The sequence below is a fragment of the Rattus norvegicus genome, chromosome 2 (assembly GCF_021556685.1).
Source record: "Rattus norvegicus strain SHRSP/BbbUtx chromosome 2, alternate assembly SHRSP_T2T, whole genome shotgun sequence".
NCBI classification, from domain to species: Eukaryota; Metazoa; Chordata; class Mammalia; order Rodentia; family Muridae; genus Rattus; species Rattus norvegicus.
Window position 1 is genome coordinate 151,118,536 of NC_141535.1, and position 27,826 is coordinate 151,146,361.

Genomic DNA, 27,826 nt, shown 5'->3' on the forward strand with positions numbered 1-27,826 from the left:
CCTACTTGCAGCATGAGTTTCAGAGTCAATTTCCCCTGGTGCTAGTTGTAAGTTGTGAGATCCGAGCTTCTATTCCTACATCTCTGCAGGTAAAGACAGCAAACAGTGTGAACATGTCATGAGTGTAGTGAAGTTAAGTCAGAGAAAGCTAATGAGGCTGTGGAGCTCAGTGCCCAGAAACTAAATGTGAGTTTAATCCCTAATTTTCCTTTGAATATCTTTTTTAAGTTTTTCCTCCAACTATGCAGTATGAAATCATGGTTCCTAGCTTCATATTTTAGCCTCATTCATAAGACTCTATCACCCTGTTTTTGTACCTTCTGCCTCCATAAAAACTTCCTGTAAAGTACATTTGACTTTACAGTACAATATGAACCTGTAGACTTGAACCTTGGATCCCATCTGAATCTTCTTTGTCCAGACTTGCTCATTTCAGGACCTTTCTGGACTCCTAATTGTTTCTTTGATTCTACCATTGCCCTCTGTCTTGAATGCAGAGTAGAGCCTGCCAAGTTGCTCCCCCAAAATAAATCCCAAAGGTGTCCTTGCTTGAAGGCTAATGTCTCAATGCCCTTGATGATGGACAGAGCCCTCCAGGATCTTGCTTGGTTCTGGTGACATCTGATCTGTTTGGTTTCATAGATTCCCCTGATGTGTTAGTCATATTTCTACCATTGTGACTAAGTACCTAAGAGAAATAACCTAAAAAGAGGAAAGGTTTCCTTTGACTTTGAGTCATAGTTTCAGTCCATTGCCTTGAACTGTGCTGGTACATGACGTCACAGCAGAAGCATGTGTCCAAGGAAGCCTCAGGACATCTGGAAAACAGAGAATGAAAATGGTTCTAATATCTACTTCAAGAACATGGTCAGTGTGTGAGTTACTTCTCTGTTGCCATGACCAAGGCACAAAGAGTTTATTTTGGCTTATGGCTCCAGAGAAGAATTCATCATGACAGGGAGATATGACAACAGGCAGCAAACCTGGTAGCTGGAGTGAGAAGATTTTTACATCAACCCAGGATGCCCCTTCCCTGGGTCTTCTATGGCCTGGAAAACTCAGCTTCAAGAACCTGCTGTGGGTTTATATCCCTTCTGCGTCCACCCAAAGCATGGCTTACACAGACCACCTACCATTTGGCACACATGCTACTTTATAAAAAGTACATATCTGATCTACCCTAAACTATGATTTCCTCCTGGAGGCTGAAGGCTTTCCTGCCTGTCTGTCTCTAACTTACTGCCTCATACATACTAAAAGACTCAACATCAGTTTTAAAAATAGGTGATTAGCCTATTAATGTGAAGACATTTTTTGAGGCCCCCAGATAAGGCATTACTGCAAAAAAATAAAAATAAAAAACCTTTTCAGAGTTTCCAGGTTTGGAATCATGTCATTGGCAACAGGCCATCTAGATAGTTCTACAAAGAGCTTTCATTCTTCTGTTACTGTCATTGAATGTGAGTCTATCATATAACAGTGGACAGTGAGTCAGAATTGATCAGAATTGAATGGGAAAGAAATTAACACAAATTTCATTTAAAAAGACAGAGTTCTGCCTGTCAAAATAAGGTGTTGTGGCACTGCTCTAATCTGCTTCCTGCATTATGCAGATGTGAAAGCAATAGTTTGAAGACCCTTTGGCCAATAGTGTGCATCTACATTTTCCTCAGATGTCATGTTTATGAATCAGACTTGGCATTACCTACCTGAGAGTATAACATGAGAAAACATTATTTATACTCTAAGGAAGTGTGATTCTTTAACTAATCTTTGATATCTAAAATGTATTTAAAAGTAACAATATTTCTAACCACACTGTCTTAACAATCTTGGCTGACATTGATTTGATTTTTTTTATTTTGTGGAAAATAACAACAAAAATTATTTATTTATTTATTTATTTATTTATTTATTTATTTATGGAAATATTTTTGCCTGCATGTATGTTTGTATAGCACATACATGTCTGGTACCCTTGGAGACCAAAAAGGGGTGTTAGATCCTCTGGAGCTGTAGATGGTTGTGAGCAGCCATGTGTTAGGAATTGAATCTATGTTCTCTGGGATACCAGCCAGTGCTCTTAATTACTAAGCACCCATCACCCCAAATTATGTTAAGCTAACTCTATAAGGCCCTAACTATGATAAAACCTTGAAAAGTAGTGGGAGTTTAATGCTGATTCATAAATTCTATCAGTTCTGATGGAATGGATTAAGGAAATCTGGCTTTCTTTATTCAGAATGATGAAAAGTAGACTAACTCATTTGTGTATATGCCACTCTAGTAAATTTCCAGGGATAAATTGGGAGATATTATTTGCAGTTCTAAGAGAGTTACAGCTTAATCCTCTTCTCTCTGAAAATATTCTTCTCAGAAACAAGGGATTTCTCTTGAGAGAGCTAGCCAAGATGAGAGGAAGAAAGGAGGAAAGAAAAAAGGAACAAAAAAGGGGGAAAGGAAGAGGAAAAGGGGAAGAAATGATTGGAGGAAGATAGAATGAAGGGGAAGAAGAGTAGGGAAGAGAGATAAAGAGAGGCCCTAGGAAGACTGGTTAAGTGAAACAGTTTGGGTGTCTGATGAATTGATACATCACAGTTCTATGGTACCCAGAATTTGTAAGCAAGTGAAAATTGGTGTCATAAATTACATCTATTATTATAACCTTTTTTATTTTGTCTTTGCTACCAATCTTAGCAGAATTAAAATAATATACCACACCTGGAATTTATATGCATGGAAATTGCTTAAATTATTTATTTCTACTTTAAAAGATCAAAACCTCCTCAAGAAAGAAATTGTCCTTATATATAAGTGATATAAGTTGGAAATAAATGGTTCTCTTGGGACGTGGATAGGGATACATAGACCTAAGAAGATGGCATTTTGAGAAGGAGACAGTTGACCACTTAGATCTGTTGCTGAGAGGGACTAGACCATTTGCACAGAAGTCAATCCTGAGTCATTTGATTATATTCACTTTCTGTCTTCTCCACCTTCTTGCTCTTCGCTCTTCTCTGTCCTTTTCTTCTTTCACCCTCCTTCTATCTTTCTTCCTTTTCTCTATTTTCCCTCACTGTCTGGGGAACCAGAGGTCACTTTGCCTAGAGACAATGAGGGGACACTGATCTCCACTAGTGAAGGCCCTTTGTCAGGCCAATTGTACACCCCTTCACACTGTGACAGTTGGTACTTCTCTCCCTATCCCGGGACTTTCCAGGAAGTATGCTGAGTGCAGAGGGAATAGTCGTGGCGTTAGACTGATGTAAGTTCAAACACTGTCCTCTCTGCTTAGTGTTTGTCACTAGTAACTTCACTAAGTGATCAGCCTTGGGTGTGAAAGGGAACTAGCAACTATGAGAATTAAATGCACCTATAGACTGGAGTGCCTGAAACCATAGCAGCACCATGTTTGAGAGAGATGTTCTTCCTTTATCTTCCTTCACTTCAAATAGTACCTGTTTCTCTGTTCTAAATACTGCAGCTTGGACACATAGCAGGTCTGACTCTGATGGGGGGGGGGGGTTGTAGTCTGGTAGAAGAGAGATACAAGCATCAACATAGTACAGCACTAAGTGGCAAATGCTGCGGCCTTCAGAGACCTCAATCCATCTAGATGTGCTTCCCCCTCATCTCAGCTACATGGAGAAGCCAAGAATCTGGCCAATAATTATCAGGAGGCAAAAGGCGATAAGGTCTCTGGGTTGTTGTGTGCTTATAGGATTTACACGCGTGCACAGCACTCTCTTCTCTAGGTGGAGAGACAACTGACACTTGCCCATGAGACACCAAGCCCTTTAGACTTTGCCATCCCCTTTTTCTTTCTTTTCACTAAACATTCCAGAGTACACTAATTTCCAGGTAAGCATTACAGAAAAGAAATCAAATTCCATCTTTCTCTCTGACTTGCTCCATTTTCCAATTCTTGTGGTTCTGTTTGGAACCCCTAGAAGAGTACTGGCTGGGAGGAGACATAGCAATCACTTGCTCACTGAGTCCCAGTTCTGCATTTGTATTACTCTTGGGATCTTGTGGGGTTACAGGGACTCATGGGTGGACCAATCTATGACAGAAGCAGGCCTTGAGACCACCAAATGCACCATCTGCAGCGATACACCACCTTCCCAAGCATGTGAAATGCCAGGTTCTATAAGAGATGCAACCAAATGGCACTGTAGCAGATGAACTTACTGATTCCATCCCCTAAACACACACACACACACACACACACACACACACACACACACACACACACACACACATCTGTGGGCCACATCACAAGGTTTGTCACCCTTTTCATCTTTCCCTTTCCTCCCCCATTCTAGCACCACTGTCATGGCCATTTCCTGCCCAGATCACACAAAGGGATCTTAGGTAACCTCCAAGGCAAAGATTTTGTAGGTGGACTTTCCACCTGCATTTTCAGTAATTCTGTGAGGATCTCAACTCATAGGTCAAGTTTGTGAATGTTCAGAGAGGAAATGGATTTTATAATTTGGATTCCTGCCCTGACCTGTCTTGCTAATCAATTCTGATCAGCTTTGTTGCCAAGGTAGTTGCATCTCCCGTTTCGTAAGAATGGGATATTTTACTAGACACTTTTCAGGTTTCCCATATCTACTACCCTCCATGCCGCATGAATAGAGATCTCTTTGTTCCATGATTAAAACAGAAAAGATGAAAAAGCATGAACTTCTCCATTTTTTGAAAAATGCAGTAGTCTAAAGTATCTAAATTTTGTTTTTACATTTACATTACATACTTTTATGGTAAGTTTAGTCATCTGAAATACACTTAGGAATGTTACATACAACATAATGCAGTAGTCTACAGTATCTAAATTTTGTTTTTACATTTACATTACATACTTTATGGTAAGTTTAATCGTCTGAAATATACTTAGGAATATTTCCTACAACAACTCTGTCTTACAAGATTAAGTGTTTATTGGTGATACAGTGATAGTTGATCTTCATTGTCAACTAGACTGGATTTAGAATTACCTAGGAGACACTTCCAGGCATGTCTGTGGAACTTTCCAGGCAGATTTAACTGAGGAGGCAATCATGACAATTCCATGTGCTTAGGTCCCCATCTGAATTGAAAGGAAAACACTGCCCAAGTCCAGCATTCACAATATAAACAGCCATCTCATGCTCCTATATTTATGCAGCAGGGTTTTCTACAAAGTAGACTGCATTTCTTTCTAAACTATGAGCCAAAATAACCTAGCTTTCCCTGAGTTGCTTTGTTGGATATTTTCTCAGCATCGAAAGAAAGGCAGGCAGGCAGGCAGGCAGGCAGGCAGGCAGGCGGGCGGGCGGGAGGGAGGGAGGGAGGGGGGGAAGGAAGGAACTAATGAATGAACAAACAAACTAAAACATATATAGTAGGCAGTTTAGAGTACCAAGCCTACAGAATAATTTATACGAGCAAAACTCAGCAGTCAAACATGTGCCCTCAAATAAAGGAAAACATAAAATGAATCCAGATGATGGGTTGAAATACATAGACCTTTCAGATGTCCATTTAAGTTTAGACTGGATTCCAAAGTCACCCCCTCCCCACCATGTTTCCCAGTGCACATCATCGGGCCTTACTACAAGCCTCTCAGTTATATCCTATCCCCAACTCATCCACAAACTTCAAGAAGAATGCATGGGAGAGCCCCAGGCTCCTTGTTTCTACATCTCCCCTCTGCAGCACCTCTACCACAGGCAGATGGTCAGGGTAGTCTTGGCATACTGAAAAGGAATTGAAATAATTAATCAGAAAGCTTATCACTTATATTCTTCCTCTACTGTGATTTTTACCCAAGGAAAGCACAAAGGAAGCAAAGTTCTTAGAATGACATCTCATGCAAAGACGTTCAGCCATATGTCACTGTCCCCAAGGCCCCATCTTTGATGAATACCACTACTTGCCTTATAGTATTATAACCTGGCAACCTCTATTCATTGGTGAGGTTCTCTAAGGATTCTGCATGTCACTAAGTTCTCCCCCAGAGTCTCTGTGTCACCCATTTAATTCCTAGTTCCAAGTCAGTTGGCCTAGCAGCAGAACCTAGGAGCTTTGTTAAGTAGCTGTGCTCAGAGTCTAGCACCCAGAGATTCATATTTAACTGCCTTGAGGTGTTTTAAAGTGCCAGTGTTCTTAATAAATGCCCAAGACAGGGGACCACTGGGATGGCCTGGAATGATTCAAGGGTTTCAGGGAGATCCACAGGGTATCAGTTTCCAAGTTCAGCTCTTTGAGGTGGGCCCATCACCCTAAGGGGCATCAACAGCATCCCTCTTGGGACTGTACAATTCTGAGGATGAACCATTAGATTCAGTGAGGTTTGCACATAGTCTTCTTTGTAATATAATCAAAATAGACCTCTGCATCACCACAAAGAATCAAGTCAGTACCCGGTCCCAACCTGTTGAAGTTAGGTCTCAATTCTTCTTCTTAGCCCCATGCTCCCAGATATAAGACTCAAAATCAAAATATATTTTGAAATATCAAGGTATTTACAAATACCTTAGTCATATAGCTAGGCCCTACTCTGTCTAGATCATAACTAATATAACCCAACTATTTTAACCTACATTTTGCCACATGGCTGGTTACCTGTGCTCATGTATCACACACTCAGCTCCTCACATCTTCCCAGTTCTTGCCTCTGGATCTATCCCAGAATTTTTACTTCTCCCAGATGTCCCACTTCTATTTCCTGCCTAAGTCATAGGCTATAGGATTTTTAATTGGCAGGTGATGAACTCATACAATACACAAAATATTCTCTCTACACCAACCTCTTTTTCAGTTTGCCTTCCTCGTTGTGAATTTAGAACTTCCTGCATATTCTTTAGAAATGTTCATTCAGTACACTCTTCCTAGATCCCCCAACAAAGCTCCCTCCCAACTTCATGTTATTTTGTTTATATAACCCACTAGATATAACTCATGCTACCAATAGCTGTGGGGAAAAAACACCCCTAAAGAAAACTGATTCTCTACTAGTAATTATCAATTGTCTATTGCTTCTTAGGTAGGAATGGGGGCTGTGTTCCCCACTCCCTTTCATGCTGAAATGCTGACTAGCTTGATCTTGCACGGGCAGCCATAACTGCCATGAGTTCATGAATGCAATGGTCTTGTGTTCAGAAGCTATTATTTCACCCCAGTCATTCTCAACCTCTGGCTCTTAGAATTGTTCTCTCTGCTCTACCATGATGTTCCCTGAGCTTGGAGTAAGAGGTGTGATATAGATGTCCCACTTATTGCCAAACACTGCATAGACATTGATTCTGTCTTTTATCTCTTTTATCAGTTTTTAGTTTTTAACTGCTACCCATTGCACAAACTTCTCTGATGAAGAATAAGAGTTATGCTATTTTAGAAGTGTAGTGATATGTATTTAGAACACAGTTTGAACTATGTTCATTTATCAAACTAGTAGTAGGTTGATCCTTGTGCTTATGAACTCCCCAACCGTGAGTTCTTGGTCAGATTTACAGTGCCAAGATGAGTTTTCTCCTATGGATAAGTGCCAATCAGAGAGCATTTGGTTATTCCCATAATAATGTGCCACTGATACACTGGTGGGTGTGTCTTCCCAGGCCAGTCATTATTATGGTTTACAAAGTTGCCCCGATAGCCTCCATAGCAGTTTCTAGTACTGTGAAAGCAAGCCAGCAGGGAGGAAACTGCCAGGTTAGCACAAACTTGAGTTAGCAAAGTCCTGTAACCAAAGTCTGTGGTGTCTTTAGCAATAGGATCCACCATCAACTGCTGGTGGTGGATCACCAAGAGCAGTCACAATAGTTTTCCTCATATTGTTAGGATCCAAGAACCTTCTAGACAATAATTCAAGAAGACACTGGTATTCCACATCTGGCACTGTTCTTTTTATTTAGCAAACTATATATTCTAGAAGTAATATTATCCTCCATGTGGAGTAACTTTATTTAAATTCTCTCTCTCTCTCTCTCTCTCTCTCTCTCTCTCTCTCTCTCTCTCTCTCTCTCTGTGTGTGTGTGTGTGTGTGTGTGTGTGTGTGTGTGTGTGTGTGTGTGTGTGATTGACTAGATGATAAAATAGGTTTCCATGGAGCTGAATAGATAGGTCAGCAGTTAAGAATACTGGCTGCTCTTTCAGGGGACCCAGGTTTGATTCCCAACACCCATGGTAGCACACATCAGTTGGTAGCTGTTTCGGGGGACCCAATAACCTCTCTGGTCTAAGCTGACACCAGACACACCTTTAGTGTATAGACATAAATATAGACAACATAACCACACATATAAAATAATTAAATAATCTTTAAAAAGTGCTTCCATGTGGCCTTTTAAAACATCTGTGGTATGAATTATGCTTCCCATGACTCTTTTCTCTATCTTTCCCTTCCACTCCTGACCTATTATTCCCATTTCTCCCTTCAGAGTAGAGCATGGGTTGACTGCCTTTCCTCACTATAGTATTACTTACAGCATTCATCTTCTATATCTTTAATGGTTATCTTTAAATTTGTTAGCCTGGTATGGTGGTTCGAATATTCATGGCCCATGAGAAGTGGCACTATGAGGAAGTATGGTCTTATTGGAATAGGTATGGCCTTGTTGGAGAAAGTGTGTCACTGTGTAGGCAGGCTTTCAGGTCTCCTAATGCTCTAATTTAACCCAGTACAGAAGAGACCCTCCTCCTGGCTGCCTGCAGAACACAGTCTCCTCCTAGCTGCTTTCGAATCAAGATGTGGAACTCTAGGCTCCTTGGGCACAATGTCTGCCTGTAGGCAACCATGCTTCCTGACATGAGGACAAGAGACTGCACCTCTGAAACTGTAAGCCAACCTCAGTTAAATATTTGCTTTTATAAGAGTTGCCTTGGTCATGGTGTGTCTTCACAACAATAAAACCCTAAGACATCTACATTATTATTTATCTAAACTTTGATAACCATTTTGTCTCTTCTGTTAAAACAACTGGAAGAAACCCTGTGTGGAATTCAATCCCTCTGCCTTTCCATTCTTTGAACCTTGAACAAAACTGTCCTGGTCACAGAGATTCCTGCCCCAGCAATTTCTTTGAACTTCCTAAAGATCCGTCTGTTGGGATGGCAAAGAGAAAGACCATTCTCCTTTAATAAAACCAAGCTAGGTCTTGTAAGTTCTTCTAAGAGTGGGAAATTTATCCTGTGGCAAAGCACAAACACACAACCCCATTCTTTTCCACTATGCTCTGTTCCAACCTAAACCTTTTCCTCGTCTGGATGCTTCCGATAACTACCTGTACCCACATGCTCAGATGCGTGCCACCCACCCTGCTAACATCAATGCCGTACATACAAGTATGCCGTAGCCTGCTCATCAGCAGCTGATAGAAGATGGGGCCATTTAAATAAGTCTTTTCTAAGGACTCTTAAACACCAAACTCTTAAGCCAGAAAACCTATGGGAGGACATTAACCCTTTCAAAACAGTTGAAAGGTTAATTTCAAAGACCCTGCTTCAGCAGATCTGAGATGCTTCTGAAAGATTCTGAGCAAGAGAATCCATGGATATACATTGAAAAATACAAACTAAAAGAAGTAAGTGGAAATGAAGAGAGAAAGTGGGAGAGTTCTGTAGAACACAGGAAAATACAGTTTAAGTTTATGCTCAGAGACTAAAAGACTCTGGTTTTCCATCTTCAGGAAAGTGAAAGTCCCTCATGGTCATACACATAGTGGTGCATGCTGCCAAATAGGAAGAAAAGCGCTTCTTCCCAGAGCTCACATTCTCAACATGAAGAATAAATCAGGTTGACTCTAGGACAGCTTCTCTGTAATAGGCAATACACTCACTGCTTAGGAAATTTTTGTTTTGATTTGGTTTGGTTTTATTTCTAGAGTGAGAAGGATAAACATAAACAAGAAGATCTGTTTCATTCATTTATCTCTAGCTGCAGGCTGTGTTCAGCAGGTCATGGGTTAGATCCAGGAGGCTTTGTAACTCTCCTTTTCCTAATGATGAAGAAGAAAACCTCAGTCTACACAGATAATGTTTGCTGGCATTGTTATCTTAGGAACAAGATTATCTCAAATGGTTTTATTGAAATGTAATTACTTTTTATTGAAATCCTAATTCTGTAAGTCACTAGTACAATTAGAAATAATGAAGTAGCCAATGTTTTGTACAATATTAAACCAAGTTTGCAAAAGCTAACCCATGTTAGAATTTAAAGTAAAGGATAGATTTGTGGATTGGTATCTGTCTTATTAACTAACATTTTATTGAAGGCTGCAGGAGAAGAGGGTATTATCTTGAAGGTATCCCACTGAGAACCTGGCACCAGGGCAGTGGGAATGTGAAAATTGCTTGTATTACTCCGTTTCTATGGGCAAAGTCTACTGTAAGCAGGGAAGGAAGGTCAGCCCTGTGAGGGAGCAGAGCAGTGATCTTTAATTGCTGAAAACTGAGGAAAGTAGAGAGACAGAGAGACAGTGACTGGGGCTTTGGTGGTTGGGGACAGCTAGCAAGATTATGAGGGAAGAAGTATTTACCAGGGTTCTTTGAAAGTTCAGTGTTGAATTTTTCTAGCAATCATAATTTTAATTCATGACAGTAAATGAGAGAGACCAGTGTGCATGTGAGAAAAAGTAAGGCAGACACAACAAAAGTAATGCCTTGTGTCAGGCAACAAGTTCTCACTATGGAATCTAAAGAAATCCGGTTTGTTCAGCTACCATGTTCTGAAGGGAAAATGGAAGGGCTTTAGGTTAAATGACCACCGTTAAGTGTTATTTGAAACACTAGCAGGATAGTCTTGTCAATCTTGGTCTAATAATCCATGCTCATATAATTAAATATATCATCTGGAGTAGTTACTGGCAAAGAAGTCTGATAGAAGCATAAAGGGAAATAGTGAGCAAATATGCTGTAAGTGCTCTATCATTACTTTTTTAATAGAAAAATAGGAAGACCTTCATGATAAAAGTCCTGGAAAGAATAGGAATTCAAGGCCCATACCTGAACATAGTAAAAGCCATATACAGCAAACCAGTTGCTAACATTAAACTAAATGGAGAGAAACTTGAAGCAATCCCACTAAAATCAGGGACTAGACAAGGCTGCCCACTCTCTCCCTACTTATTCAATATAGTTCTTAAAGTTCTAGCCAGAGCAATCAGACAACAAAAGGAGGTCAAGGGGATACAGATCGGAAAAGAAGAAGTCAAAATATCACTATTTGCAGATGACATGATAGTATATTTAAGTGATCCCAAAAGTTCTACCAGAGAACTACTAAAGCTGATAAATAACTTCAGCAAAGTGGCTGGGTATAAAATTAACTCAAATAAATCAGTTGCCTTCCTCTATACAAAAGAGAAACAAGCCGAGAAAGAAATTAGGGAAACGACACCCTTCATAATAGACCCAAATAATATAAAGTACCTCGGAGTGACTTTAACAAAGCAAGTAAAAGATCTGTACAATAAGAACTTCAAGACACTGAGGAAAGAAATTGAAGAAGACCTCAGAAGATGGAAAGATCTCCCATGCTCATGGATTGGCAGGATTAATATAGTAAAAATGGCTGTTTTACCAAAAGCGATCTACAGATTCAATGCAATCCCCATCAAAATACCAATCCAATTCTTCAAAGAGTTAGACAGAACAATTTGCAAATTCATCTGGAATAACAAAAAACCCAGGATAGCTAAAGCTATCCTCAACAATAAAAGGACTTCAGGAGGAATCACTATCCCTGATCTCAAGCAGTATTACAGAGCAATAGTGATAAAAACTGCATGGTATTGGTACAGAGACAGACAGATAGACCAATGGAATAGAATTGAAGACCCAGAAATGAACCCACACACCTATGGTCACTTGATTTTTGACAAAGGAGCCAAAACCATCCAATGGAAAAAAGATAGCATTTTCAGCAAATGGTGCTGGTTCAACTGGAGGGCAACATGTAGAAGAATGCAGATCGATCCATGCTTATCACCCTGTACAAAGCTTAAGTCCAAGTGGATCAAGGACCTCCACATCAAACCAGACACACTCAAACTAATAGAAGAAAAACTAGGGAAGCATCTGGAACACATGGGCACTGGAAAAAATTTCCTGAACAAAACACCAATGGCTTATGCTCTAAGATCAAGAATCGACAAATGGGATCTCATAAAACTGCAAAGCTTCTGTAAGGCAAAGGACACTGTGGTTAGGACAAAACGGCAACCAACAGATTGGGAAAAGATCTTTACCAATCCTACAACAGATAGAGGCCTTATATCCAAAATATACAAAGAACTCAAGAAGTTAGACCGCAGGGAGACAAATAACCCTATTAAAAAATGGGGTTCAGAGCTAAACAAAGAATTCACAGCTGAGGAATGCCGAATGGCGGAGAAACACCTAAAGAAATGTTCAACATCTTTAGTCATAAGGGAAATGCAAATCAAAACAACCCTGAGATTTCACCTCACACCAGTGAGAATGGCTAAGATCAAAAACTCAGGGGACAACAGATGCTGGCGAGGTTGTGGAGAAAGAGGAACACTCCTCCATTGTTGGTGGGATTGCAAACTGGTACAACCATTCTGGAAATCAGTCTGGAGGATCCTCAGAAAATTGGACATTGAACTGCCTGAGGATCCAGCTATACCTCTCTTGGGCATATACCCAAAAGATGCCCCAACATATAAAAAAGACACGTGCTCCACTATGTTCATTGCAGCCTTATTTATAATAGCCAGAAGCTGGAAAGAACCCAGATGCCCTTCAACAGAGGAATGGATACAGAAAATGTGGTACATCTACACAATGGAATATTACTCAGCTATCAAAAACAATGACTTTATGAAATTCGTAGGCAAATGGTTGGAACTGGAAAATATCATCCTGAGTGAGCTAACCCAAACACAGAAAGACATACATGGTATGCACTCACTCATAAGTGGCTATTAGCCCAAATGCTTGAATTACCCTAGATGCCTAGAACAAATGAAACTCAAGACAGATGATCAAAATGTGAATGCTTCACTCCTTCTTTAAAAGGGGAACAAGAATACCCTTGGCAGGGAATAGAGAGGCAAAGATTAAAACAGACACAGAAGGAACACCCATTCAGAGCCTGCCCCACATGTGGCCCATACATATACAGCCATCCAATTAGACAAGATGAATGCAGCAAAGAAGTGCAGGCCGACAGGAGCCGGATGTATATCGCTCCTGAGAGACACAGCCAGAATACAGCAAATACAGGGGCGAATGCCAGCAGCAAACCACTGAACTGAGAATGGGACCCCTGTTGAAGGAATCAGAGAAAGAACTCGAAGAGCTTGAAGGAGCTCGATACCCCTTATGAACAACAATGCCAATCAACCAGAGCTTCCAGGGACTAAGCCACTACCTAAAGACTATACATGGACTGACCCTGGACTCTGACCTCATAGGTAGCAATGAATATTCTAGTAAGATCACCAGTGGAAGGGGAAGCCCTTGGTCCTGCTAAGACTGAACCCCCAGTGAACGTGATTGTTGGGGGGAGGGCAGTAATGGGGGGAGGGTGGGGAGGGGAACACCCATAAAGAAGGGGAGGGGGAAGGGGGATGTTTGCCTGGAAACCGGGAAAGGGAATAACACTCGAAATGTAAATAAGAAACACTCAAGTTAATAAAAAAAAAAAAAGAAAAATAGGAAGAAAACTTAGAGGGAACAATATCCTTCGCATGTAAAGTTTGCTGGAATGTATGCAATCTTTGACAAATTTTGCCATATTTAAGTATAAGGTGACATAGATTAACAAGACCATCCTGACTCCAGACCAATAAGAAGAAGTTGTAAATGGCTGGAGAGAATGGCCCAAACCAGAAAAGGCCAGGAAATCCCTAGCTTGTCACAGTTTAAGCCCAGACTGTAAGCATGGCTCATAAGCACTCTGCCACCATGAACACTGGTTTTATTTTATGAAAACAGCTGTCATGAATCTCAGCACTGCGGAGAGGATTAAATAATGCATGTAAATTATTGTGTTCATAACAGGTGATCAACCAAAGCTAGCTTCAACAGTCATCAAAAATTAAGTAGCCAAATGTGAAATAGTCTAGGGTAAAATGCTGAATTGATTAACATTATGAAAACATGTGCCTTTTTTTTCTTCTGACTGTCCTGCATAACTGAGCAGATGAACTTTCAGCAGCTGTTTTTCAGACATCTGGTTCTGTTTCTGTCCACGTCAGCATGCCCCTATCTTAAAACATGCCAGTAAACTGACTTGTGAGTGAACCAACTCAGCTTTCTTTCAGAGAAAGACACAGAGACAGACAGACAGAAGGCAGGAGCGGGGGGCAGGGAGGAGGGAAAGAAGAAGCAGAAGGGAATGCAGGGCAGGGAAGAAAAGAGAGGTGAGAGGACTTAAATTATATTTTCTTTTCAGAGTACATTTGATTACATGGCAATACTAGGCTATTTGTCAAAAATACTATACTAATTACTTTTCTATTACTCTGATAAAGCACTCTGAGCAAGGAAATTTTTAGATGAGTTTATAGATGGGCTTGGTGTTCCAGAGGGATCGGTCCATGATGTCAAAGCTGAGGCAAGCCAGCTGCAGCAGGAAGCAGAGGGAGCTTCGAGTGAGCACACCTCCAGCACAGTACTTCCTCCAACAAGGCCACACACCCCCCAAAGCTCCCAATTAGCACCATAACTGCGGACCAAGTGTCCAAGTACCTATGACTGTGGGCCCTGCCGAGATAAGTACTAGACACTTCTAACTTGGCTGAAATGCAATTCCAGCTCCTGGGAATTGGCCCTGGCAGCTGAGTTGGGGACTCTGGCTGAAAGGCTTTTACCCTCAGACTCTGAAGATGCCTCTGTCTCTGTTGCACTGTTTCACTGTTGATGAAAAACTGGGTCCCAGCCAGAAACTTGGGAGGATCAGGCTTGTGTAATTTTCTAAGAGATTCCTTCTCCAGTTAGCTTGCAAAATACAGAAATGTATTTGTCATACCATTGTATTGCTTCTGTGAGAAGACCTGTTGAACTTCCACTTAAAGAGTCTAGAAACTTCCATCCCTCAAATTGTTTCATGGGTTCCCATGACAACTAATTGGGAGATTTCTGAGTAACATTTGTGTTTCAAGCATTATTTTCCAGCTCATCAAACTTGTGATTTTTCTCAGCACTCACATTACCCTTGCATACTTTAAACTAGCTTATGTTTCAGGGAGATTTCCAAGGGAGACTGTTTACATGTGTGTGTTAAGGATCTCACAGGAAGAGTCCTGGAATAGCACACAGGGATGGTGGTTCGGGTCCTTGTCCTTTACTTTTTAGTTTTTTAATGCAACTATATCAGGATCATCTAGCAAAGATCAGGCAATGTTCCAGACACTGTGGAGGTAGAGGGAATAGGACACACAGAACCTCCTTGTCCTGGGTACAAACCAACAAAAACAAACACAATGATAAAATAAATGGAAGAGGCGATAATAAGAGCTCCAAGGGAGAAAGCCCGAAATGAGATTGAGATAGAAAGGTGCAAAAAGAACTTGGGGTTGGGGTGGGGATTGATGATAATATGTCTAACTCGGGCCTAAACTGAACAATTCATCAAGGGTGGAGGCATTCAGACAACAAAGAGTACACGGGCTACAGATGGGAGAACTGCTTCTAGAGAGGAAGAAAGAGACCAGAGAAGGGGCTTCTAGAGCCATCCAGGCAAGAGCTGTGGGTTCTCCAATTAGAGCAGTGACAGGAGAGTTGAGCAGCAGTTGACATGGATGCACGGTGGAGGTGGAGCTGCCTTACCTTTGGGTAAAAACTGGGTGCGAGACATTGAGAAGCTGGCTCTGCTTGTGTTTCTAGCCTGTGTGTTTTGGGTGGTAGTGATGTCATTTGTACCTGACTCTAAGGATCATAGCAGAGGAAGGGTCTAGTCTCACAAAACCAATGAGTTGTCCTCAGACTAAACTGCACTGTTGTTGAACTGTTGTGGATGTGATTCCCCAGAAACATGGAGATAGGACTGGGCCTCCTGTGCGTGACAGGAAAGGAGCTTCCTGCCTTCCTACTCGTTATTGATGAGTCTATCCACTTGCAAATTCTCAGTCCAAACCTTAGTACTTGGAAGGAAGCTTTCCATCCAACGTTCTTCCCTGGACCATCTAGGCCCCTGCCTATGTGTGAGGCCCCTGGAGGTGAATGGTTTCACCAACTTCTGCTGTTGGCTTACACGGAACATTACCAGTAGCAACTGATAAACTCTCCTGGTCTTTTGCTGCTCATAGCTGCTGCTTGCTTGTTTTACAGAGGAAACAGAGGCTCAAAAAGCCTTTGTGATGTGCTTTTTTCCTGTGTCCTAAATTTAACACTGTATCATGTGACATTGAATAAGATAGGTGGCAGCCAGTATATGGGAGCTATCACATTTGTCTGTCTCAGCTAACTTGTGGGCAAGAAAAAGAAACAAAGAGACATCTGGAAACTGTGTGCCTGTGATATTTGCGCAGTGAGAACTGCACAAGAGCCACCTTCCTAGCTCTTGCCAGCACCGCACTGGAAAGACTGCCCATAAAGTATCCCATTAAAGCTATAACTCCATCAGTGCTCAACCCAAAAATCCCTGTTCAAATTCCTGTTTGCTTCCCAGGGATCTTCTAATAAAGAATATCAGAGACTCTCACTAGGCAACCCCCCGCCCAGCTTTTACTTCAAATGTTCTGTATATGCCCTGGCCTGGCACTGGGTATCCTAGAGGGGAAGCCCACAGAAGCAGGCTCTGCCCTACCCAGTGTGAAGAGCTGTGGGTGCTCAGGACTAGAATGAGATGGGGCAGAAAGAGGCAGAGAATCGGGATGTTTGCTGGGAGATTCTGTCTCACAGTAATGTCGGAAACTACACCCAGAAAGCCTCACCAACATGACCTCCTAAACATGAGCTGATCAAGGGTGATACTAGTGAGCATGCCAGAGTGGATACAGAAAATTTTATGGGACCTCAACTCTATTCAAAGAACTATAGGCAACTGAGAAAAGCTTGGAGTAGATGTGATCTTCCCCAGGAAAAAGCATACCAATTGGATGCCCAGCCCCAAATGGTCAGACCATTACATATACAATTAATATTATACATACTGAACAGGTTATATTTATGAATAGGTATACACATATGCATATAATATCCATACAATAACAATTAGTAAATAATAAAAGAGGCCATGACTGAAAGAGAGTCAGGAGAAGTATATGAGAAGGTTTGAAGGGGGAAAGGAAAGGGAAAAGTTTTATAATTAAATCATAATTGCAAAAACTTTATAAACATCTGAGGGGTTGGGGATGTAGCTCAAGAGTAGAGCGCTCACGTAACAAGCTCAAGGTCCTGAGTTCGAGGCCCAGCACCAGTCTATGAGCGATATGCACAGAGTTCATAGCAAGCTGTTGGTGAGCAAATATCAAACCTGAAAAGATAGTACAGTGAGGGAAGAACCTGTTCTGACCATTCAGAAGGAACAAAAAGAGAAAAAGAGACATGGAAAAGCCTCTGGGGCCCTTTGAGAATTCTCGTCACAGACCCAGCAATGTTTCTGTTGCCTTTTGCTACACTGATGTGACTTGTGTCCTGTCAGTCAGAGAAAGAAGTCAGCAGAGCAACAGGACAGCTCTGTGGCAGCAGAAGGAAGCTCATGCAGGTTTCCTGGGAACGGGCAGAGAGTTGGAGACTTATGAACAGACACAGGCTTGCAGTCTCTCTTGCACGCCTGGCTGAGCCAAAGTTCTTGGCAGCCACCTGATGTTAATTAAAGCTCTAGTCTAGCTCCAACTTAACGCTTCCTCACTGTGCTATTGCTCATCATCCCTGGGTCCCCTTCAATTTTAAAGCCTCATTTGGGGCCTAGATGGTAGAGCAAACCTTTGAGTCATATACAGAATGTCCCTAGCCCTTTGAAGGTAGAGGGGACTCGGGTTTTGGTTATTAGAGAAGTACCTCTCTCCCCACACCTCCCCTACTTGCCTTCCTGGCAAATGAAGGGCCCTGATGTAGCTAAGTACCTCACTGCACCAGCTGAGCTGAGCGAGACCTGCCATGTTCTTCATGCCTCTGTGTCTGAGCTCCTGTGAAACTTCAGTTCAGTGCCCCCCCCCTTCCTCTAGGACAATACATCTTTCTGGAGGATTCCCATGGTGCAGGGGCAAGTTGGGGCTGAGCTACTGTTGTTCCCATTAAGCCTTGAGTCTGTCAGTTCTGTTCTTGTAACACATTTCACCAGTGGAGTATCCTTAGATTCTGGCTACCCTCATACAACTGGGTGCCGACTTGTGGTCTCTGTGCCACAGTAAGGCCATACCAGGAGGCTCTACCAGACTGAAAACCCAGGGTGAAGGCTAGAGAACAGGTGGCTGCAGTAAGAGATAGAGGAGACACTGTTGCCTGACTGTTCGCATCAGCCTCCCCTCCGCATACAGATCTGTGAGAGCACTGACCAGTTACTCCTCATCTATGGATCCTCTTAGACTCACATCAATGTCAAGCTCTCCTATTTCCCTCAGGCCTCTCCTTGCCCTGCTCTAAAGACTGCTGTCTGGAGTCTTAAATCAGAACACCAATTCTTCAAAAGTTATTATCTCCTCCCAAAGTGCTTCCTCTCCAAGTCTGCAAGTGAGCATCTGTGTATCTATTCCACATTCTCCTGATGTTCCTGGCTTCTTGGACAGAGAGGGAAATGTTCCCCAACATCAGAAGGAAAGCTCTGCACAGAGGGTACACCTTTTCTTGGAAGTAGCATCCCCTCCGCACTCCCCCCAACCAGCTGACACTCACAAAGCCCTGCTGTTTCTACCATGCTGACCTGCTTCTGCCTCAGGCATCCTCAGCAGTGGGAAGTAGGCCCCATGATCAAGGCAATGTGTAGGCTGCCAGGAGCTGATCACGGAGCTGAGCCTCCCTTCCAGAAACACACATGGCCAGCCAGGCCCAGCCACCTAACAGAATGGGCATTCTACACTCCCACGTTCAACAAAGGTTCTAGCACGTATCTGAGAGGAGAACTCTGCTAAGAGCATGTTAAGCAATTCACCAAGTATAAAATTATGTCAGAAATAGAAACATGTTGGTTAGATTTATGTCAGCTTGATTCAAGCCAGATTTATTTGAGAAGGGGAATCTCAATTGTGAAAATGACTTCATAAGATAGTGTTGTGGGTAAATCTGCTGGACAATCTTGATTAACGCTCAACCCATGGTGAGTGCTGCTGCCCCCAAGTCCTATGAAAACACAAACTGAGCAAGTGATGAAGAGCAGACCAGCAAGCAGAGTTTCTTCATGGTTTCTCTATCACTTCCTGCTTTGGGTCCTGTCTGAATGTTCTCAATGATCGAGTGAGACCTGAGAGTTTAAAGAAAAAATAAACTCTTTCTTCCACTTGGTGCCTTTGGTCATCCTGTTTTATCACATCAATAGATTCCCTAAGACAGGAAGTAAAATCATTTGAGTGACTATAAGTCTAGGACAGTTGACTTAATTCTCAGTTCTGTCAGGTAACCTGCAACTCAAGTCTCCATTTCTTTACTGGTGCCAGCCTTTCACTCTTCCTCTTTCTTGTTATTGTTTTCCTTCCTTCTTCCATTCCCAAAATCTGTTTGGGTTTCTGAATTTGCCAAGCAGCATGCTGGGCATCAGACATAGAAGGAGGCAGTAGAACCAGATCTCAGTCTCCTGATGCTTTCAGAAAAGTGAATCTGTTATCACTGGTGTTAGAAGTTGTACTAATTGTACATTGCTGTGAGACAAGTCTCTCCAAGTCTAACAGCTTAAGCTGTATTTGTTGTGGCACCATCTCTGGGGATTAGAAGTCCAAGAAGGTATTGACTGTGGCTCAGGTATCATCAGAAAGCTGCAGTCGAGATACTGACCTGAGCCGTTCCATCTCACGATTTAGCCAGGGAAGACCCATTTCCAAGCTCACTAGGATGTAGGCATGCCTTGGCTTGTCTCTGGCTCTTGGCCAGAGTTGTTCATCAGTTCCTGCTGTGCGAGCCTGTCTTTGGAGATGTGCACAACATGAAGGCTTGCTCCTGTTAAACGGAAAAGGGAGGGTCAGCAAAGAAGGAAGCCAATCCTCTGTGACACAGTCTCATGTGACACATGTCTGCTCAACTCTATCAGCTCAGAGCAAGTCACTGAGTTCAGCCATGTTCAGAGGGAAGAGATAATACAAAGGACAGTTCTGGGAAGCTTTGTTAGAGGCTTCCTACTGTGGAGTCACTGACGAACATCAACCATCACTTCCTTAATATACTAAGAATGGTGATAAACCACAGAAGGATTAGAAGGAAGATAAAAGATAGAATAAAAAGCTTACTGTTCTTCGGGTTTCTTTTGTTTGCCCAAAGGGGCATCTTTGTCTCTAAAGAAAACTGAAATAACCTTATCAATTCATTATAACCAAGAATATCTTCACCCCAAACAAAAATTAGATGAGTTCCAGGAAAATATAAAAATTGTCCCTCCTTGATTCTAGGAGAACAAAAGTATGACACTGTGTATTGTACCTAACTTGACTGGACATATTTTGTATTCAATTATCCAACCCATAAAATTTCTGACCTTATGCATTCAATAATCTATGCTCAGTTAATAGTCAGTTACAATGCCAATGAGAGAGATCAAAGGCATCCCCAACTGCTGCCTTGGTGCCATGCATTTGAATGGTACCAAGGACATGGATAGATATTCAGGATCTATCGAGTTAGATGTATAGAAACTTACATTTCAGTCTGTAGATTAATAATGTATCTTACAGATGGATTCTAAAAAGCTATTTGTTTAATATACTTAAGAGTTCATTACAACTTGTACCAGCATTTTTTAATTTCATTTCTCTATTTTATGTATTTACATTTCAAATGTTATCCCTTTTCTCCCCTCTTTCATCCCCCTCCCCCCTCTCCCTGCTTCTATTCAGATGCTCCCATTCCTACCCACCCACTCCAAACTCAATTCCTTGGCATTACCCTACATTGGGGAAATGAGTCTTCACAGGAACAAGGGCTTTTCCTCCTATTGATGCTGGACAAGGACATCCTCTACTACACATGTGGCTAGACACATGGGTCCCTCCATGTATACTCATTGGTTGTTGGTTTAGTTCTTGGAAGTTCTGCTGAGCTCTGGTTGGTTGATATTATTGTTCTTCCTATGGGGGTTTTCAACCCCTTCAGTTTCTTCTGTCTTTTCTGTCTTTTCAGTCCAGTGATTAGCTGCAACCATCCTCATCTGTATTAGTAGGGCTCTGGGAGAGCCTCTCAGGAAACACCCATATCTGGCCCCTGTCAGCAAGCACTTCCTGCCAATCCATGAGCATGGGAGATCTTTCCATCTTGTGAGATCTTCTTCAATTTCTTCCTTCAGAGACTTGAGGATCTTGTCATACAGATCTTTCACTTGCTTGGTTAGAGTCAAACAAAGGTATTTTATATTGTTGGTGGATATTGTGAAGGGTGTCATTTCTCTAATTTTGTTCTCAGCCTGTTTATTCTTTGAGTAAAGGAAGACTACTGATTTGTTTAGTTACTTTTATATCCAGCCACTTTTTTGAAGTTGTTTATCAGGTTTAGGAGGTCTCTGGTGGAACTTTTGGGATCACTTAAATATACTATCATATCATCTGCAAATAGTGATATTTTGACTTCTTTCTTTCTATTTTGTATCCCTTTGACCTTGTCTGATTGTTCTGGCTAGGACTTCAAGAACTATATTGAATTGATAGGGAGAAAGTGGGCAGTCTTGTCTAGTCCCTGATTTTAGTGGGATTACTTCAGGTTTCTCTCCATTTAGTTTAATGTTCAATACTGGTTTGCTGTATATTATTTTTACTAGGTTTAGGTATGGGACTTGAATTCCTGATCTTTCCAAGACTTTTAAAATGAAGGAGTGTTGAATTTTGTCAAGTGCTTTCTCAGCATCTAACAAGATGATCATGTGGTTTTTGTCTCTTTGAGTTTGTTTACATAATGAATTATGTTGATGGATTTCCATATATTGAACCATCCCTGCATCCCTGGAATGAAGCCTACTTGGTCATGATGGATGATCATTTTGATGTGTTCTTGGATTCCATTTGCAAGAATTTTATTGAGTATTTTTATGTCAATATTCATAAGGGAAATTGGTCTGAAGTTCTCTTTCTTTGTTGAGTCTTTGTGTAGTTTAGGTATAAGCATAATTGTGGCTTCATAGAAGGAATTGGGTAGCGCTCCTTCTGTTTCTATTTTGTGGAATCGTTTGGAGAATATTGGTACTAGGTCTTTTTTGAAGTTCTGAGAGAATTCTGCATTAAACCCACCTGGTCCTGGGCTCTTTTTGGTTGGGAGACTTTTAATGACTGCTTCTATTTCTTTAGGAGCTATGTGACTGTTTAGATGATTTATTTGTTCCTGATTTAACTTTGGTATCTGGTATCTGTTTAGAAAATTGTCAATTTCCTCCAGGTTTTCCAGTTTTGTTGAGTATAGGCTTTTATAGTAGGATCTGATAATTTTTTGAATTTGCTCAGTTTCCTTTGTTATGTCTCCGTTTTCATTTCTGATTTTGCTAATTTCGATAATGTCTCTGTGCCCTCTGGTTAGTCTGACTAATGGTTTATTTAATTTGTTGATTTTCTCAAAGAACCAGCTCTTGATTTTGTTGATTCTTTGTATAGTTCTTTTTGTTTCTACTTGGTTGATTTCAGCTCTGAGTTTGATTATTTCCTGATTTCTACTCCTCTTGGGTGAATTTGCTTCTTTTTGTTCTAGAGCTTTCAGGTGTGCTGTCAAGCTGTTAGTGTACGCTCTCTTCAATTTCTTTTTGGAGGCACTCAGAGCTATAAGTTTTCCTCTTAGCACTGCCTTCATTGTGTCCCATAAATTTGGGTATGTTGTGCCTTTATTTTCATTAAATTCTAAAAATTTCTTCAACTTCTTTCTTTATTGCTTCCTTGACCAGGTTATCATTGAGCAGAGCATTGTTCAGCTTCCATGTATATGTGGGCTTTCTGTGGTATTTTTGTTATTTAGGACCAGCCTTAGTCTGTGGTGATCTGATAGGATGCGTGGCATTATTTTAATGTCCTTGTATCTTTTGTGTGACCAATTATATGGTTAGCTTTGGAGCAGGTACCTTGAGGTGCTGAGAAGAAAGTATATTCTTTTGTTTTAGGATGAAATATTCTATAGACATCTGTTAAATCCATTTGGTTCATAATTTCTGTTAGTTTCACGGTGTCTCTGTTTAGTTTCTGTTTCCATGTCTGTCCATTGCTGAGAGTGGTGTGTTGAAGTCTCCTATTATTATTGTGTGTGGCGCAATGTAGATTTTGAACTTTAATAAAGTTTCTTAAAAATATGGAATGCTTCATGAATTTGCATGTCATCCTTGTACAGGGGCTATGCTAATCTTCTCTGTATCATTCCAATTTTTGTATATTTGCTGCTCAAACAAGCACAGAATTTTTTTAAAATTGGACATAGCTACATATTTTACAAAGGACAAAGCAGCTCACCAAAGAATCCATTATTTTAATTTACATAATTTATTTGCCACATCTTGAGATTCTAACTCCACTTTGGATAATTAACAGAGTAGTCATTGCAGGTCCTAGGGAAACAGTTCCAGATCAGGAGACAGAGCATCCCTCTGCCTGGCCAGTTTCCTCTTCACATTCACTTTACACATGCTCCCTTCCAACATAATTAGCCTGCATATTGACCTGTCTAAAAAGTCATTGTTCATTGAAACTCTGAGCAAGGATTAGTATAAATGTAAAACAAAATCAAAGCATATTTAAACACTGAAACATGATTATTTTCACGCCTAATATCAATGTAAGTAGCCTTCTTAATCAAAATTCATTTGGTATTCAATATAGTATCCATGGTCTTCAAACTTCACATTCAAACCTATTTGACGGACTTGAATTTCACGCCCAGGCTCTGAAATTTTGTCTTTCCCCTCCACATCAGGATTTCCTCTCAAACACTCAGAACATCATCTACAGAAACCATGGCTCCAGTCAGGGCTCACTTAGTCGGACATGGTGATCTGTCTTACTTTATCACTTATCAAAGAATAAATGGAAACCTTTTCACTCTGCACAACCAGTTTCCAACAGAAACACATTAGGCTTTAATCAGTGATTTAAAAAAAATAACTGATTCTATTTTCAATTTTGAAAACGCTACAAGCCTTAAGAACTCATTTAAAGGTTAGTTTATACTATTCCTTTGTTTGTGCCAGGGTCAGGGATCATCTTCCCAACTTGCTGGTGGAACAATAGAGTCACACACAGGGGATGGATGACATATCAGGCAGGTACCAATTAAACCTACCCTTTCCAATTTTCTCACACTAAGTTTCTTGTAACCTCAAGAAGCTCCTAATTTTCAAATTTAGAAATGCTTAAAGCTCCCTCTCTGGCTTCTCTGAGCAAGGAACACAATGGAATGCACAGCAAGTGGAATCTGCAATTAACTAGAGACTTTCTTACCACTGCACAAAGCACATTTCAGGTTTCTACAGAAGTTTCCAGTCCCGACTGTGGTAGTATTTTAGATAACTGTCTTTTACCATGTTAGTAGAAGATGGATGGAAGAATAGTTTTTCTTTCAGTCCTCCAACAGTGATGAAATGCTACAGAGCTGGAACCAGCATATAGGAGAGGATCCCAAAGGAATGGATCCCAAAGGAATCCTCTATCATGTTGGCTCTGTCTTTCCAAGTGACAGCAACAGGGAGTTCCTTGAACTTCCCACTCAATTGGCAGGGTGCCTCTAGAGTGTTGTGATGTTGTGGGTGTTTTACTTGAGGTAGTGAAGTGGAAAAAACAAACAGTCTATGGGAGAATCATAATGAAATATGAATGTATGTATGAGAACATCATAGTACATAACCTCCATCCACCCACAGAAAACCTTGTTCTGACTATGGGCCCACTTACCAAGCTCAGAGAGATCTTTGCTGCATCTCAGTACTGACGTCATTCCCACGTGGATGCCTTTGCAGGGTGAAGAATGGAATCATGCTGCCTTTAGCTATGTCCTTTGAAGTAGAAAAATGGGCATAGTAGCAGTTCTAATTTTTCAACTGAGGAAAACATAATTTTTCTTATGAGACATTCAAGAATTTCCTTTCTTCCTCTTTATACAACAATATAATATTTAAGAAATGTAGTGACTAGTTTGCATATAACTGATTTAACATTTTTATGCAAACTCATATGTTAAAAAATCAACAAAGCCTATCTGATGCTTGGAATATTATATACATTTTATTAAGAGTTTATAATAAACCATAACAAGTATAAAAGCAGTACTTTCCGATAGCATACACTGATGCTGCATATGTAATCTAAAACCTACAAATAGCTGTATTTAAAAAAAGCAAAACCAACAACTGAAATTAATTTTTACTCATTCTCATTTACTTTTCTACTGAGTGAAGAGACACCATGACCAAGGCAACTTATAAAATAAAGCATGTAATGAGGCATTTCCTTTCAGTTTGAAAGGGTGAGTCCACGATCATCATGGTGGGAAACATGACCCCAGGCTGGCACTAGAGCAGTAGTCAAGTGTTTGTGTCTTATTTAAAAGTTGGAGGCAGAGAGAGACTATGCCTGAGGTGGATCTTTGAAAATCTCAAAGTCCACCCCCAAATAACACACCTTCTCCAGCAAGGCCACACCTCCTAATCCTTTCCAAAATCATTCTACCAACTAGGAACCAAATATTCAAATAAAAACCTACAGGGCCATTCTTATTCAAACAACCACAGTAATATATTTTATTTAACTTCCTGTACGTGTATCATTTTAGTATGTCACCCTATCCCACAAGATTCCTAGATATTAATGGAGAAGCATTAAAGTTGCTGAAGTATTTTATCTCAGGTATTAGTCTTCTATACTAAATCTCTGAAATCTAAGTAAATACAGCAATTTTTAAGCAAAAATTCCTAATCTATATTTAGATTTCGCATATTAGAGAAAGAGCTCACATGTTTCCAGGTTGTTTGCAAACTTGCCTAACCTGGGTATGTATTTGAGCTAAAATAACTAACGGTCAACAGTACTGCAGACCTATGCCTCAGTTTCAGTGGCCATACTCCAGGTGAGTAACAGCCAAAAGCTAACAGCTACCTCATCAAACAACACAGATAGAGCCCTTGACACTTTCCATTACAAGAGACCTCTCCAGAAATGGGTTCATCTTAAAGGATTAGAAACTTTGAGCCAGATTAAGAAGTACCCTTGATACATCATTTCTCCACATAAACCACCACCACCAAGCTGAAGTTGTGGTCTACGATTAGTACCATTTATGTTCCATTATCAACCAACTGTCATCCAAGAATACTAGTTGCAGGTCGGGAAAGGAAGAAGCCTGGATGTCAGAAGTAAAGAACAACAGACATGCAGACATGCTGTCGCCAGAGCGGGGACAGCAAGGAGGGAGAGGCTGCACAGCTACAGAACTGCAGAACTTTGACCTCTTATGGCAGCTAGAGACTCTTAGGAAATGCTCAAGATTTTCCCAGCACAGTAAAATCGCATCAGTTAGCCAGTGAGGTTTCTTTTGTTAAGCATAGTTTTCGCTACTGTTCCTGTTGGTTTTGCTTTGGTTTGGGTGGTTATGTTATTTTGTTTCATTCTCTCTCTCTTTTTTTCCCTATTAGTTTGAAAGGGAGAGGCTGAGCTGACTCTCAGTCAGAATTTTATAGCCTGCTTTTTCCACCTGTGTGACCAAACACATCTCAGGTCCCCGCAGATAGAATACGGTTTCATCAAGCATTAAATGAGTTGGTATTTGAAATACCTGCCAGGAAGGCTGATAGGTAAAAAGCAAGAAAGCTCACTTTGATTGCTTTAGATCCTTACAAAACCTATTAATAAAAAAAAAAATGGAGACACTGTAGACAAAGTATAGTTTAAAACAGCCCTTCCTACAGTGCACAAAATAGTAACTGTTTTGTATGGCTTGACAAAACTATTTTTAGATAAACAATCTCCCATTTCCACCATGAAGGGAAGCATCTATTACTTTCATGCCTCCTATTTTCCAAATCAACTGTTTGAGTCTGTGTGTGTGTGTGTGTGTGTGTGTGTGTGTGTGTGTCCCTCTGCATTGCCAAAAGTTGCCAGTGGCTGCTCATCTGTCTTTCTAAAGAGTCCATGCCTTTTCCCTCTAACAGTTGCCAGTTTCTCATCTCTTCTAAGGGAATTGTAGTAACCTCAGGCTCTCGCCAGACTCTCCCATAACCCACGGCCAACATTTATCAAAAGGATGTTTTAAGCTGCAGTCCCGTGAATAAGCAATGTTTTTCCTCCTGTTTGACATCTCAAATCTTGCCCCCAGAGCAGAAGGATTGGTGACTTAAGTCAGGAACCAAGGGCTAGAAAAATGAGTGAGGACACCGGAGCGCTGTGCATGGCTTGCTTATGTTACACTGAGAAAATGGCCGTGCACTACGGAAGTGCACTGCGGAATTCATCTGTAACTGATCGGATGAGATAGAAGCCACTCCTCAGGCTATGCAGTGTGGACTGGGTCACTGCAGAGCATATTCTGGGGGAGCATCCTGAGACAACTCACAGATAAGTAATCCCCGTGCTTTCGCGGCTGCAGGAAGCTGGAACTGGGAGTGTTATGTTAGGGGCTGAGGAGCCCTACAAAATCTGAGCTTGACTCTGATCTCCGTGGACTGAGGGTGAGGCTGAGCAGGCACTTTACCCACTGAAGCCTCACTCTCCTTGTCTGTAAGGAGCCATCAGTATAACTATGCCAAGGTATGCGAGAGAGGTTTAAAAGGATGGCTATC

General features: G+C 41.1%; 1 protein-coding gene and 1 non-coding gene across 5 annotated transcripts in view; one reads left to right on the forward strand and one right to left on the reverse strand.

The window, feature by feature from the left end:
- The window catches only part of Kcnab1 (potassium voltage-gated channel subfamily A regulatory beta subunit 1), a 456,882-nt gene that overhangs the window by 240,758 nt on the left and 188,298 nt on the right, over nucleotides 1-27,826 (forward strand). The window lies entirely within an intron of this gene.
- On the reverse strand, nucleotides 23,350-23,452 carry LOC120101165 (U6 spliceosomal RNA). The gene has a single exon (XR_015678655.1). It is a non-coding gene; the product is annotated as a U6 spliceosomal RNA (small nuclear RNA).